At 40.0% G+C, this 14,432-nt stretch overlaps 1 non-coding gene across 1 annotated transcript; it reads left to right on the forward strand.

The window, feature by feature from the left end:
- The first annotated feature begins 13,100 nt into the window (after window positions 1-13,100).
- Window positions 13,101-13,290, forward strand: LOC126005400 (U2 spliceosomal RNA). The gene has a single exon (XR_007494506.1). It is a non-coding gene; the product is annotated as a U2 spliceosomal RNA (small nuclear RNA).
- The last annotated feature ends 1,142 nt before the right edge of the window (window positions 13,291-14,432 follow it).

Consider the following 14,432-nt stretch of genomic DNA (forward strand, 5'->3'; position numbering starts at 1 on the left):
CATGGTACAGCTAGCCATCATCCCTCTTGCAAAAGGGATCCTACCTAGAGCCCTGATTTGCAGCTTGGCTCTTTCTATGCCTTCCCGGGAACATGTTGGACAAAGATGGCCATGATGGTGAGAGAGAGAGAGAGAGAGAGAGAGAGAGAGAGAGAGAGAGAGAGAGAGAGAGAGAGAGAGAGAGAGAGAGAGAGAGAGAGAGAGAGAGAGAGAGAGAGAGAGAGAGAGAGAACTATAGAGCAAATAGAACTAGAGAGCAGATAGAACTGATCTTTGCTGACAGGACTTTAAAACCAAGTCTGAAATCAAAAAACTATGCCGCAACCTTCTTCCCTCCAATACCTCATCCTGGGTCAGAAAAACATCCTTTATTCTCCCATTTAACAAGTATGTACTCTCCATATGTCTGGTTTTTATAACTGAAGAGAATTCTGGGGTGTTGTCCCTTGTCCCTCACCTTCAGAGACTTTTCAGACCCAGCCTAGTCTGCAGGATCATTCAGCCCAGCCAGAGTCAGCCAAGAAATCAGAGTCATCCATATTCTCTCTTAAGCACTCTTCCTCTTTTCTCTCACACTACTCAATTTCTGGAAAAAGGGAGAGATGGGGAAAGAGGGAGAGGGGAGAAGACAAGAAAGAAATTCATGCAGTGGGAGACCAGGTTAGATTCTGCACTCCATTTGGTCTGCTTAGAACCAACAAGTATGAAATACAGAAACCAGAAATACAAAACTAAGCCCAAAAAATTAGTTCCTGACTGGACGACTATAAAAGGAGAGTGAGCATTTAAAATCACTATTTCTGTTCAGGGAGGTAAAGGGAACTGAAAGGGCTCCCCTCACTCCCATTTTCCCTTTGGTTCCTCAAAACATTATTCCTGTACTGATCTGCTCACTCCTTTTACTTAGAATTTAAATAGTGTGTCAAAATCCTAACTTCATTTTTGGTAGACTCTCCATATGGTTCAGTCACAGTACTTTCTAGGTGTTCAAAGTCTTTTCAAACAAACACTTTAGGAGCTAGAGAGATAGTAATAAATTAAAGCATTTGCCTTGCAATACAAACAAATACAGTTCTATCCCTGGCAACACATGATCTCCATCCCACACACACCCCCTTCACGCCCAAGCACTGCCACATGCCACTCCTGAGTACAGAATCAGAAGTATTACCAGTTGTGGGGTAAAAAAAAAAAGACTGTTTCCTCCTGATATCCACTGTCAGTGCCTCATCCCTGGGGCTTGTTACTGTCCCCTGTGCCCCATACTGGTCTCCAAGCTCCATCCCTCTCCTTCACCTCCTTCAACTAATACTGCTTTAAAAAAGAATATGCCAGGAACTAGAGAGCTAGTATGGGGGCTAATCCATTTGCCTCCCATGCAGTTGACCCCACTTTATCCCCAAGACCACATGGTTCCCCCACCTCCACTGGGATCCCAAAAATGGAAAAAGGAAATATGCCAGCTGGCTATCCCTATATATAGCTGTCAAGAGGAAGAGAGAATAAAATGCTCGGAGGCGTCGATTAGTGCTAATATGGGAAAGGGGGACTTATGAAATGGCCCGATTGTTCCACTCGAATTTGGATAGTTTTCTTCCATTGGTTAGTACATATTCTAGTAATTTAATATGTTCTATGTTCTATGTATTGATTAAAGTTTTGCTTTTACAGTTAGGCTGTAAAACTGTAGCCAGTTGCCCTCCTTTTCTTTCTACAAGAGCCCACGTCTTGAATTTATTGCCTCCCACATCAGACGGTCTCAAATACTCTGGCATTATCTCCTACTTTGAGTCTTAATAGTCTAAAGGCAATGCTTCCTTTTGGTTGGCAAGGTTTTATTTCAGGACTGAGCACAAGAGCCAATTCCTGACAAATATGAAAAAGAACTAGAGGAAAAGGAACGATAGTGGGAATTTCTTCTCCTAAGTGTCATTTATAAAGTGAGATGTGGGCTTTTCCCCCTTTCCTGAATGTTGTCTATCCACAGGCAGAGCTACAATTAGCTCTCTTGCTACTGGCCAGGGTCTGAAAGCAGGGTCTGAATGTGACAGAAAAGAGAAGCAGAATCCAGCTGTGTGTGACCCAGATAGCACGACTGAGTCCCAATCTCTTTCCCCTAAAATGTCCTTTCCTTCCCATAAGTGAGATAATATCCTCAATATTGAACCCAGTGAGTTTCTAAGCAAGGGTCCTGTTTTTTTTTTCTCTTTTGCTCCTATGTTAGATAAACAACCCTGTTTCTTTAACCCTTAGAATGCCAAGGAAGGGGCCAGAGCAATAGCACAGCGGTAAGGCAGTTGCCTTGCACCTGGACAACACAGGACGGACCCTAATTCAAATCCTAAGAGTTACCAAAAACCAAAAAGAAACAAACAAACAAAAAAAGAATGCCAAGGGAAACCCATTACCAATAAAACAGCCCCCCCCCCATGTTCTTAGTTTTATAAATCAATTACAAGAAACAAGAATTAAAAAAAAAAATAAGGCCTTGGGCCAGAGCAATAGCACAGGAGATAGGTCATTTACTTGGAACACAGTGGATCAAGTTCAATCCTCAGCATCTCATATGGTCCCCCAATCCTGCCAAGAGTGATTTCTGAGTACAGAGCCAGAAGTAACCCCTGAGTGCCAACAGGTGTGGCCCCAAAACATATATATGTATATAAATATAAATATATAGGGGTCTATATGTAGTATATAACACATATTATATATTATATATAACTATAATATATAGCATATATAAATATAGAGAGAGATAGCACAGCGGTTAGGCATCTGCCTTGCATGCAGCCAACACAGGATGGACCCGGTTCCATTCCCAGCACCCCATATGGTCTCCCAGACTGCCAGGATTTTCTCAGTACACAGCCAGGAGTAACCCCTAAGCATCACTGGGTGTGACCCAAAAATCTATCAATAAATAAATGAAGTTTAAAAAAATAAATATATATAGGACCTGAGAGATGGTACAGAAATTAAGGCATTTTTCATGCATGTATTTAACTTCTGTTCAATCCCTGCATCACATATGGTCCCTGAAATCACCAGGAGTGATTCCTGAGCACAGGACCAGGCATATGCTCTGAGCACAGCATCGTGCAGCCCAAAAACAAAAAGGAAAGAAAATGAGGAGAGGAAAGGTAGACAAGAGGGAGGGAAAGATAAAAGAAGTAATGAAAAGTAATCTTCAATTGTAATAAAACTTTAACATAGAAAACCTGATTTTCAGTATGTGTTTTCCTGCATTTGAAGAATTGTTAGCCTAACTGGGTTATGTCCTTTGGATACGATTATTGCTCAACATAAAAGTACCAGGAATACAATCATCTTGTAAATATTTACTCCAGTTTTCAAAAACATCTCTGATGGCTGTAACTCAGCATTGCTTTTTGCTTCATGCCCTTGAAGTCAATGAAAACAATACTTCTGAAAACTCAAAAGATTTTTGTTGAAATTATTATAGTCATCTTCTTTACTTTTACTGATTACTGCAAAATATATTCATTTCAGAGTTCTGAACAGTAATTGAAAAATTCAATATAATAAGTCTTTCATCTCAACCCCCATGCATTTTCTCTCATTCACATTTATAAGAATATTCACTTTAGCATTCATTTAATTTAAAGCAAGTATTTTTATGCAAAACATCATAAAAGAGATCAGAACATATCACATGTTTTCTAAGAATGGCTCAAGATCTTATAAAATATTGATTGTCTTGTAAAATATTGAAAAGTCTTTCCTGTTGAATGGTTCATAGGATAAGAACATGATTCTGTTTATATTTCTAAAATGTGTTTTTGGATCATCAGTTCTTGAGTTTGAAGATTTATACTGAGATTATCATCACTAAAGATTTATTGTCAGCTTTGTTTGTCATTTTGCTTTTATTTTTTGATTTTTCAGATAAGTTCGAACAGTTTTTATCAATTTCCATTGTCATTTTGGAAGAAAAGTAATTTTCTCATCAAGTGAGTTCTCATCCATGATTTGCTAAAGCTTGAGTTTAAAAACTACAGCAATAATAACTCAATTTTTAATTCCATTTATCATGGCAAGAATACAGTAAGAATATAGGATGATGTAATATAGTGAGAATTTACTCAGAAGAAATCTAGGACTCAGTCTAGAAACTTTTCACTTCCTCTATTTTCTTATTTTTGTCTTTTCAAGCATAGTTGGTAATAATTTTTGAGTGGTGTTGAAATAATTCCTAGGATGCTGACACAACAAAATATTTAAAGTCAGAGGAAATTAAAGTAGTAAACTTCATAAATTGGAAAATGTCCAGTGGACTTATGTGCTAACTGCGAGATAACACGAGCTCTATTATGTTTTAAAGAGTACATTTACTTTTGTGTCCCTTGAAATAAGAACTCAAGAAAGTAAAGTTATGAAGAAGTGAAAGGATGAATGGGGAAAAGAAGAAACAGACGAGAGGTGACAGAACAGTGGAGAAGTCTTGGTCATTTTCATGGGGATAAAGTGCGGTGACTTTTTTTTGTATATCAAAACCATAAATATTAATAATATAGTAACCTAAACTATAAAAGCTTTATTAAATTAGGGAGATAAGATAAGGCTCTTTCCTTGCTTACAGCCACAGTGACTGTGACCCTTGTTCAATTCCCCAGCACCTCTTTCTTTTTTTTTTTTTTGGTTTTTGGGTCACACCTGGCAGCACTCAGGGTTACTCCTGGTTCTACACTCAGAAATTGCCCCCGGCAGGCTCGGGGTGGGGGGGGGTAATATGGGATGCCAGGATTCGAACCACCGTCCTTCGGCATGTAAGGCAAACACCCTACCTCCATGCTATCTCTCCAGCCCCTCATCTAAGGTTTTTAAAAAAACTAAGAGACATTTTAACAATAATTCCCAGAGACAAAAGAGAAGAGGGCTGGGAGATCCAGCTCATGACATGAAGCTCACCACAAAGAGTGATGAGTGCTGTTATAGAAATAACTACATTGGGAACTATCATAACAATGTGAATGAATTAGGGAAGTAGAAAGTCTGTCTAAAGTCCAGGTGGGGGTGGGGTGGGGAGGAGGGAGATTTGGGACATTGGTGATGGGAATGTTGCACCGGTGAATGGGGGTGGGGGGTGTTCTTTACATGACTGAAACCCAACTACAATCATTTGTAATCAAGGTGTTTGAATAAAGACATTAATTTAAAAAAAAAAATAAGATCCAGGGGGAGCAGGATAAAAAAAGAAAAAAAAAGATCCACAGGGGCCGGAGCAGTGGCGCAGGTGGTAGGGTGTTTGCCTTGCATGTGCTAACCTAGGACGGACTGCGGTTCGTTTCCCTGGCATCTCATATGGTCTCCGAAGCCAGGGGCAATTTATGAGCACATAGCCAGGAATAACTCCTGAGTATCATCGGGTGTGGCCCAAAATCACACAAAATAATAATAATAATAATAATCAGTGAACCTGATGGTAAATTTATTGCAGCAACTGATGTCTTACATGGTGTCATTACCAGCTACTCCCTCATTCTCTTCTGGGTTTTGTTTTGATGTTTTTTTAGGGGGGTGCGGGCATACCCCAAGGTGTTCAGGGTTTAATCCTGGCTCTGTGCTTAGGGATCACTCCTGGTGGAGCTCATGGAACCTTATGTGGTACTGGGTAACAACCCAGTCTTACTGCTTGCAAGCCAACACCATAACCCCTATTCTAAGTTCTCTGACTCCCTAAAATCAAATTCTTAACAAGGCCTGCAAAGTTCTGTACAATCAGGTTACACTCTCCAAAACCATTTCAAATTGCCCTCCCACTCATTGATTATCTTCTGGTCATATTAATGTGCTTTCATCTCTTCTGTCAGGCCTTCTCTGTCAGGATAATTCTATTCTCGCCCAATGACAATTCTGATTAACTTCTAATTAGTTTTCATTTGTCAGTTTATTATAATGTCATTTATTCACCACCTGACCCTTTCTGTCTCCAATCCTTTTATATTTTATCTTTGTTGTTTTTGTAGAGGTTCTAGGCATCAAACCCAAGACTTCACATATGCAAAGCTAGTATTTTTCTGCTAGTTATATCCCTGGCCCTTATCTTCTTTTGGGAGGAGACAAGGATAAAACTCAAGTCCTCATACAGGAAAATGCACTCTACCATGAAGTTGCATCCAGGCATCAATCTCCATGAGGTCAGGATACTGGCAGAAAGGCAGGGTGGACCATCTCCCAAGCGGAGAAGCCTCTCAAGAGACCTGGGGCAGGATGTCAAGAAGGACCATCTGGAGTGTCAGGAATACCCCTGTGCTATCTCCAACCCCTTCATTTTGGGGGTGGGGAGGACAGAAAATGACTTGGGGACATACCTAATGGAGCTCAGGAATGACCCCTAGTGGTGAGAGAGAGAGAGAGAGAGAGAGACAGAGACAGAGACAGAGACAGAGAGACAGAGACAGAGAGACAGAGAGACAGAGACAGAGACAGAGAGAGACAGAGACAGAGAGACAGACAGAGAGACAGAGAAGAGACAGAGAGAGACAGAGAGAGACACAGACAGAGACAGAGAGAGACAGAGACAGAGAGACAGAGAGAGACACACAGACAGAGACAGAGACAGAGAGACAGAGACAGAGAGTTAAGAATCAATTTGGTTGCACACTTGGCAAGAACCTTACTTATTATATTATCTTTCTGATTCCTGGTCCCTCCATTCTTATTTAACTACACCTATCCCATCCCCTTTCTGGCCCTTAAGACAGTTGTCACCATTTACAATAAATAAATTGTAAGTTAGCAAGATAAATCTTAAAAGGGAACTGTGTCTTGTTGACTAGTATATGCCTGGTGTCCTATTTAATGTATATTTGTTGACTGAATGAATGAATAAGTAAATCAATAAATGAATGAGTCATACCATTTTTACTACATGTAATCTCTAGATCTTTGTAAAAGAATTCTCCAAAGTAACAGGTAAATGAAAACTGGTACCAGCTTGTTTTCTCTGGGAAAAGAGGAGGTCACTGCTAGCTAGTGATAGATAAGTCCTCATGAAAAACTGGTTGTTTATGGACCTCATATTTTTCCTTTCAATCTACCTAGCTTAGCCTTGAAGTTCTTTTACTGGAGCATCACCAAACTGGTTCTGCTAAGACTAGAGTCCTTGTATGAATTTCCTCTTTCTGAATCACATGATATTTAATAGCTCAGTCTGCATTTTCTCTTCTCAATCTCATACCTGTAGTATTCTTTCTGTGTCAATTAAAATGTCCTTTACTACAAGTGACAGAAATTCCAAATCCAACTGACTTAAATAATAAATAAATGTTTCCCTTATAAATGAAAGATCCAGAGGAGAAAGAGGGTCCAAGCATGACAGATCAGAACTCAGATTCTGCCTCTCTAGGTTTCAATTAGTCTTCTGTCCTTCTGAATCTGCTTTCCTGCATGAGTTGAACTTGTCTTCTGGTTATTGTTAGACATTTCTCATAGTTCCTGGGATTATATGCAAATGTAACAATGTACAAGAGAAGATGAGAATGGTCTCATTCCATGTATCCTATTCCCTCTCTACAGTCACTGTAGCTTTTTATCAAAGGCAATAAAATGACAGAGGCAGGGGCTGCACCCAGAAGACTCCACATGACAGTTCTTCTGTTTCTCATCAGCTAGTATGCTGGGGGCTCTGGGTAGGACAGCTCGCCATAGGCCCCCTGGGCTGACCACTTAGTCCAGGGGACTGAGATCTTCCCACGACAGACTAGAGCCCATTCATTTTTAAAAGCGTGTGGGTGCTTATATATTTTTTAACCACACCCAAAAATATTCTTAATTCTCGGCTGTTTCTAGGGAAAAAAATGGAATTCCCTAGATTTGGAGGGTAATATTCAAATAGGTCTCTAAAATCAGTGTATATGCAGACATGACTTCCTATACAGTGGTCCTTTTTGACTGCCAAGCCAATCCATAAACAATTCATCTATACACTGTATATAACCCCTCTGATATATTTCCCCTCCTCCACACCAGAGCCCCTTCTACTCCCTCATCTCCCAATCCAGATTCATTATCTTCCCCTTAATTAACCCTCTTTACCCTCAGTTCTTTAATTTGTTAGGCACCAAGACCAACCTCCTGCCCCAACAGATTTTGCCCTTTCGCACACCCCCACAAAGCACATTATTACTCCTTACCTCTCTCACCCCCAACCATCAGTACCTCACATTTACCCTTTTAAACTTCAGTACTACACAGTTCTAATCACAGACCAAAGTCATGCATTGGATTTAACAACCCCCAAATATTTCAAAAGACATAAAATGGACACATATGTCTTTTGAATATTTTATGTGTATTTTCTTTAACAGCTATAAATCTTCCTAAATATTCTTTTACCATGATGATTCTACCCACTTTTTATCTTGTCTTCTCTTTGTGAGCTGTTAAATAAGGAATTTGGTGGAAAAGTCCCTCAGTTTAATGCTTAAAATTGAACCATGTCATGGGGATTGTTGGACTTGTTCTTTTATTTTTATTTTTTTTATTTTTCACAGCATTATTTATGGTACATATGACAACAAATGAGGGGCATTCCCACCCCAGTGCTGTCCTCCCTCCACCCCTCTTTCCAGCATGCATCTCATATCTCCCTCCCTTTCCCTCCAGAATACTAGTGCAACTGGTCTCCACTTTATAGCTTGTTGTAGACTGTCTATTCTGTTGTCGTTTGCGATAAAAAGGATAAGAAGAAAAAAGAAAGAAAAAAAGAAAAAAAAAAGGAAGAGAGAAAAAAATTGGCCGCAACTACCAAAAAAAAAAAGAGAGAGAGAGAAAAAGGGGCCTGGGGGGGGGGGAGAAAAAAAGGGGGGGGGCCTGGAGAGATAGCACAGCGGCATTTGCCTTGCAAGTAGCTGATCCAGGACCAAAGGTGGTTGGCTCGAATCCCGGTGTCCCATATGGTCCCCCGTGCCTGCCAGGAGCTATTTCTAAGCAGACAGCCAGGAGTAACCCCTGAGCACCGCCGGGTGTGGCCCCCCCAAAAAAAGAAGAAGAAGAAAAATGCACCGGCTAATGAGAAAAGAAAAAAAAATCACCAAATAATAATCACAGGAGTGAAAAGGGAAGAGAAAAGTGGAGGAAAGAAGGAAAATAAAGTCAAAAACTAACAAATTAAAACAAAACAAGAAAAAGAAGGGGTGCTGCAGTGGTAGGGTTTGGCATTCCCTCCACTTTTTTTTTTTTTTTTGTATAGACACAGTAAGCATTGGGGGAGAATGGGAATTCCCGTGGCCTAGGAGATTCAGGGCTTCTCCATCCTTGAAGCATACCATCATGGGATCAACCCCTGGCTCCATAGGTGTTCATTACCTCATCCCAAGGGCTTTGTATGTGGTGCCAGGAAACTTTTCTCTCAGTTGTGAGTGAGACAATGAGGCCACTGTATCCAGTGGTTTTGGCATTTTTAAGGTCCTAGGACAGGGTCTAGATTAGAGTCTTTATGGTTCTAAAGGTTCTGTTCCACCATTGTTGTGTACAGTTTTCTGTATCAGATGCTCCCTGTTTTCATTCAGTCCCCAAACTGAAGTATGGGATATTATGGATCTAAGGGTTTTGCTCAGTCTCTGTTGTCCAAGTTGGGCCTCTGCAATAGGAAATTCTTTTCTTTTCTTTTCTTTTTTTTATTTAATAAGAGTTCTGGTCTACAGTCTAGGACAGGGTTTTCCTTATCAGTCCCCAGGATAGTTCTGCCCAGTCGCAGCTGTCAAAGTCAGTTTCTGTACATGGTGCTCTTATTTTTCGCTGTTCAAAAAACAGTACATCTTCTGGTTTCCATCCAGTGTTAGGTGAGGTGATAAGACAACTTGGTCTTGGATCAAGTTGTCATTTCCTCATTGTCATATCATAACTGGTACAAGTTAGTGCCAGAGCTGTGCTATAATTTTCCCAATGGAGTTGGTTCCTGGAGTTGTTGCCCAGAGCTGTATAAGTTCCACATCTGGGATCTGGGGTTTGGAGTTGAACTGCCACTGTCCAATCTCCTGAAGACTGGGTTGTATCCACATGACACATGTCCAGGATGGGAGGCACCCTAATGTTATAAAAAAGTGTGAGGTCTTATCCCTAGAAGATAAGATCTTATTTCTGTGTCTATTGTTTCCCCTTATTTACTGTGCCCATACAAAAACTTATGGTTTCATATAGGATTGCTGGTGCTATTCTGGATAAGGATGACTGGTTATACTCACAATTTCTGTGGTCCATTTTTGATCTGCATTTTATCCCAGGCAAGGCTTTAGTACCAAGCAGCACCAAAAATGGTAAGGATAGCAAAAATATGTATACATTAAAATAGAACAGATAAATAAACCTGTGTTTAAAAAGAAAAAAAAGAAAAGAAAAATAAAAGAAAGAAAGAAAACAAAGGTATTTGAAGACAACAGGTGATAGTTGAGTTTGAGACATGTTTTGCGGCATTACAAAACCCTATATTGTCCTTGAACTAGGGGTTTTGCTGAAGCTGATTCCGGTATCATGCAACAGTCCATAGTTTGATGGGGGTGAGAGGGGCCACCAAGCATGGGTCAGCGGGCGTGTTGGTTGTAGTTCTTCGTCGAGGCATGAGATGGGGACCGAGAGGGTATCTTTCAATGAGGAGCTGGATGGTGGTCTGCTGGGGCAGAAGGTCAGCCTTGGTGTTTACCCAGTTAGTAACTGAGAATAAAGAGGGTTAAATAAGGGGAAGATAATGATTCAGGGTTGGGAGATGAGGGGGTAGGAGAGACACAGGGGTGAGGGGAGAAGCAATATATGATAGAGACTATATACAATATATAGATGGACTGTTTATGGTTTAGTCTTGGAGTCAATATGAAAAGTCACATCCACAAAAAGCCTAGAGAATAAGGTCTATTTGAGTGTTTTATCCAAATCTTGGGCATCCTGATTCCATTCCTAATAACAGTCTAGGATAGGGAACGTTTTGGGATAATGCTTAAAAAGTATATTTGCACCCGTGCAAATTTAAAAATTAGTATTAGTAACAAACAATACAGGGGGTCCAGTATGCGTAGGGGAGGGGTTTTCCTCCTCCGCCCGCCCCCCCAGGGCCTGAATTGCCAGGGCTGGCCATGAAGACCAGTCTGGCGTGGGGGGTCTCAGTCTCCTGGACCAAGTGTTCAGTCCAGGAGGCCTATGGCCTGCTGTCTGCCCAGAGACCCTGACATACCAGAAAAAAGAGGGACGTGCGCTCTGCTGGGTCCAACTGCAGGCTTCCTCTCCAGTTTGAAAATTGAAAGGGGAGAGGTTTCCCTCCTCCGCCTGTCCCCCAGAGCCTGAGTTGCCAGGGCCAGCCATGAAGACCAGTCTGATGTGGGGGGGGTCTCAGTTTCCTGGACCAAGTGTTCAGGTTGGACTTGTTCTTATGGCCCTCATATGCACTGATAACGCCATGTGGCATTGTTCCTTGTTTGCACAGGCACATTAAAATGAGAAAATACTATACATACAAATAAGTTCTTAGCTAATAGAGATTGAAACACACAAATCTTGTAGTGCAATGGGGCCTTACACCCTGAACATTGATATAATGACCTGGCATAGGCCTCAGAAGAATGGGCATCCTCCATTCACCCCTGAACCAGGAAAGCTATCTATGAAACATCCAAGGTTTTTTAAAACAACATCTGGAAGCAATCCTCTACCAGGGAAGACCCTACCAAGACTTTGACATCAACCTGCTCAAAAGAGACTTCCCTTAACACTAAGAAGACTTGACAACAACAATGACCTGCTTACAGGACAGTGTTCTCTGCATTGCCCTTTAATTGTGAGGTGAAACGAGAGGACGCTCTGCACCATCCTGACTGCAATATAGGATATGCAGATTCCAGGATCTTTAATACAGAAACATGATACCAACAACAGAGACTGTGTGAAAAATAAGTGTATTGGCACTACAGACAATGACCTGGATTGGACAAACTAGTTTTCCTGGAGCCTAGGGTTGATCTTATGCCAGGAAACTTCAGGGGTAGGGTCTTCTTGTATTTAGGCCAAGGCTTTTCCTTTCCATGTCCCTCATATTTGGTGGGCCTATGCAAACAATAATTGCCACTCTAACACTGTGCTCTAACTGTGCTCCTTTGACTCTAATTCTTAAGAAAAACAACCCAGTTAAACTTTTGAGGTTAACTTAAACTAATATGCATGTGCATAGAAATGTAAAAAAGTACTTTGCCTTCAATGTTTAAGGAGTTACATAAGTTTTATGTCTTTAGATTTCTTTGTGTGCTGCTAAGAAATATTATGTACTACAATCTGGGGACTTGAGGAACAAAGTAATTGTACATGGGTTTTTTTCTGTTTTATTTTTCTTAATGTTCTTTGGCTGAAAGTTCAAAGTTAAGATATCAGCAATGGGACTACTGAGAATTCTGTTTATGGGTAATTGTCCTTCCACTGTAACTTTACCTTGTCCTCTTTCTTTGCATCTTTGTTCTCATAATTAAAAATAAAAAAATTAATAAAAAAAGGCAATAGAATAACTTGTATTCATTTTACTAGCATCTTTGACAAATGAGGATATTGCTGAATCACTTGGAGAAGAAATAGTCACCAAAACAAAGTTGAGGGGAAGTTAGCAGGGAAGTGGGAAAAATGATGATTGGGTAAACAAGCACTTGTCTTCATTTGTAAATGCAGGCAGCCATGTTTCCCTGAGTGTTTTTCAAGAACTTAAAATTCTATGACTATGAATTCTTTCTTGGACTAATGTGACAAGGATGATAAACCTTTTGTATCACCAACTCTATACAAGGATTCTGGAAGACGATAGGCAGTATAGGAATTTATATATAAAAATATATATATATTATGATAAACATTTATGAAAAATTAATATAAGATGTTTATGAGATGCTTCATCTCAGTACAAGAAATTAGACACAAGATACTTCCTTCTTTTAATATTAAAAAATAATTTTAGAAATCCTGAAAGATAGTACCTGGGATCAACCCCAGCTTGATCTCCAGCACCACATAGAGTTCCCTTGTATCCCACCAAGAGGATTTCTGAACCAAGAGCCAGAACAAGTACTGCTGGGTGCCCCTATAATATTTAAGAATTTAATATAATCATCGCTTCTCGGCCTTTGGCTAAGATCAAGTGTAGTATCTGTTCTTATCAGTTTAATATCTGATACATCCTCTATCCAAGGACAATATATTAAATGGATTTTTGGAGCTGGGAGTCAGAAGAGGAGCTTGCTTCGTCCACTCCGCACATCGACCTGGTATTGCAGTACCTCTGGGAATGGTGCACAAAAAAATTTTTTTTAATATAATCATTTAGGAAATATTGCAATCATTTAGGGAATATTGCATACATATTAATTATTTGACATCTATAACTTTGGAAATTGTTCAATTAACCTATGCATTTGTACCTTATGGACTTTATTTTACCATTATATATGGGGTGTTGGGAGAGTTACAGAAACTCTCTCCCATATACTCTGTGACAATAAAACAGCAATGATCCGCAGTGCCTAAGGGTTAGAAAATTCAGAAAAGTACAAAATTTCTATAATAATGAGTCTATCCTGCAACTGAGATTGATAAAAATAGCTACAGTTAAAGTGTTGGTAATCTTTCTTTTTTTCTTCCACTATTTTCATCTTGCTTCCTTTTGTTTTACAAAGATTTTCATTTTAGGTTCTGATTATTCAGCACTTGCAAGTTCATAGTTTGTTCTTCCTAAATCAGTTGTTCTATATAGAATCATTTATTTACATATTTATTCTTGTGTGTAGTGGACGGTTTAACCTAGGAAGGACCTATACATGTAAATTATATAATCTTCTACTGATTTAAGTCCTCAGCCCTAGTTTATGTGTTTAATCTCTAATCATCTGGTCTTTCAGTACAAATTCTATTCAAACCAGTATCTGAAGCGTTGCCTGTACAATCATTACATTGAAATTCCACTTAAAACTGTGATTTTTCTTCCAAGTGTTCTTCCCTATCACTTACATCTTTAAAGTCTACTAAAAAAGACAACAATGAGCTAGCTCAGAATGCCGGATGCAGAAACCCTAGCACCAATTGGTCCCAGATTCCCTCTAAACTGGGAATAATCCCTCAGTCCAGTGAGGGAGGGAAGGAGGGAGGGAGGAAGGGAGGGAGGGAGGGAGGGAGGGAGGGAGGGAGGAAGGAAGGAAGGAAGGAAGGAAGGAAGGAAGGAAGGAAGGAAGGAAGGAAGGAAGGAAGGAAGGAAGGAAGGAAGGAAGGAAGGAAGAGAGGGAGAAAGGAAAGAAAGGAAGGAAAGAAAGAAGTTTAGCTTAAAAGTATAAATACAAAGAGAAAAGGCAAAAGAATTAGATCTTTCAGTAGTCAGAGATTATTTAATGAAGGAATTGTAATGAAAGGCTGAAAGAAATAACTCAAACCCTAAATGTAAGATTAGAGCA

Source organism: Suncus etruscus, chromosome 3 (assembly GCF_024139225.1).
Source record: "Suncus etruscus isolate mSunEtr1 chromosome 3, mSunEtr1.pri.cur, whole genome shotgun sequence".
NCBI classification, from domain to species: Eukaryota; Metazoa; Chordata; class Mammalia; order Eulipotyphla; family Soricidae; genus Suncus; species Suncus etruscus.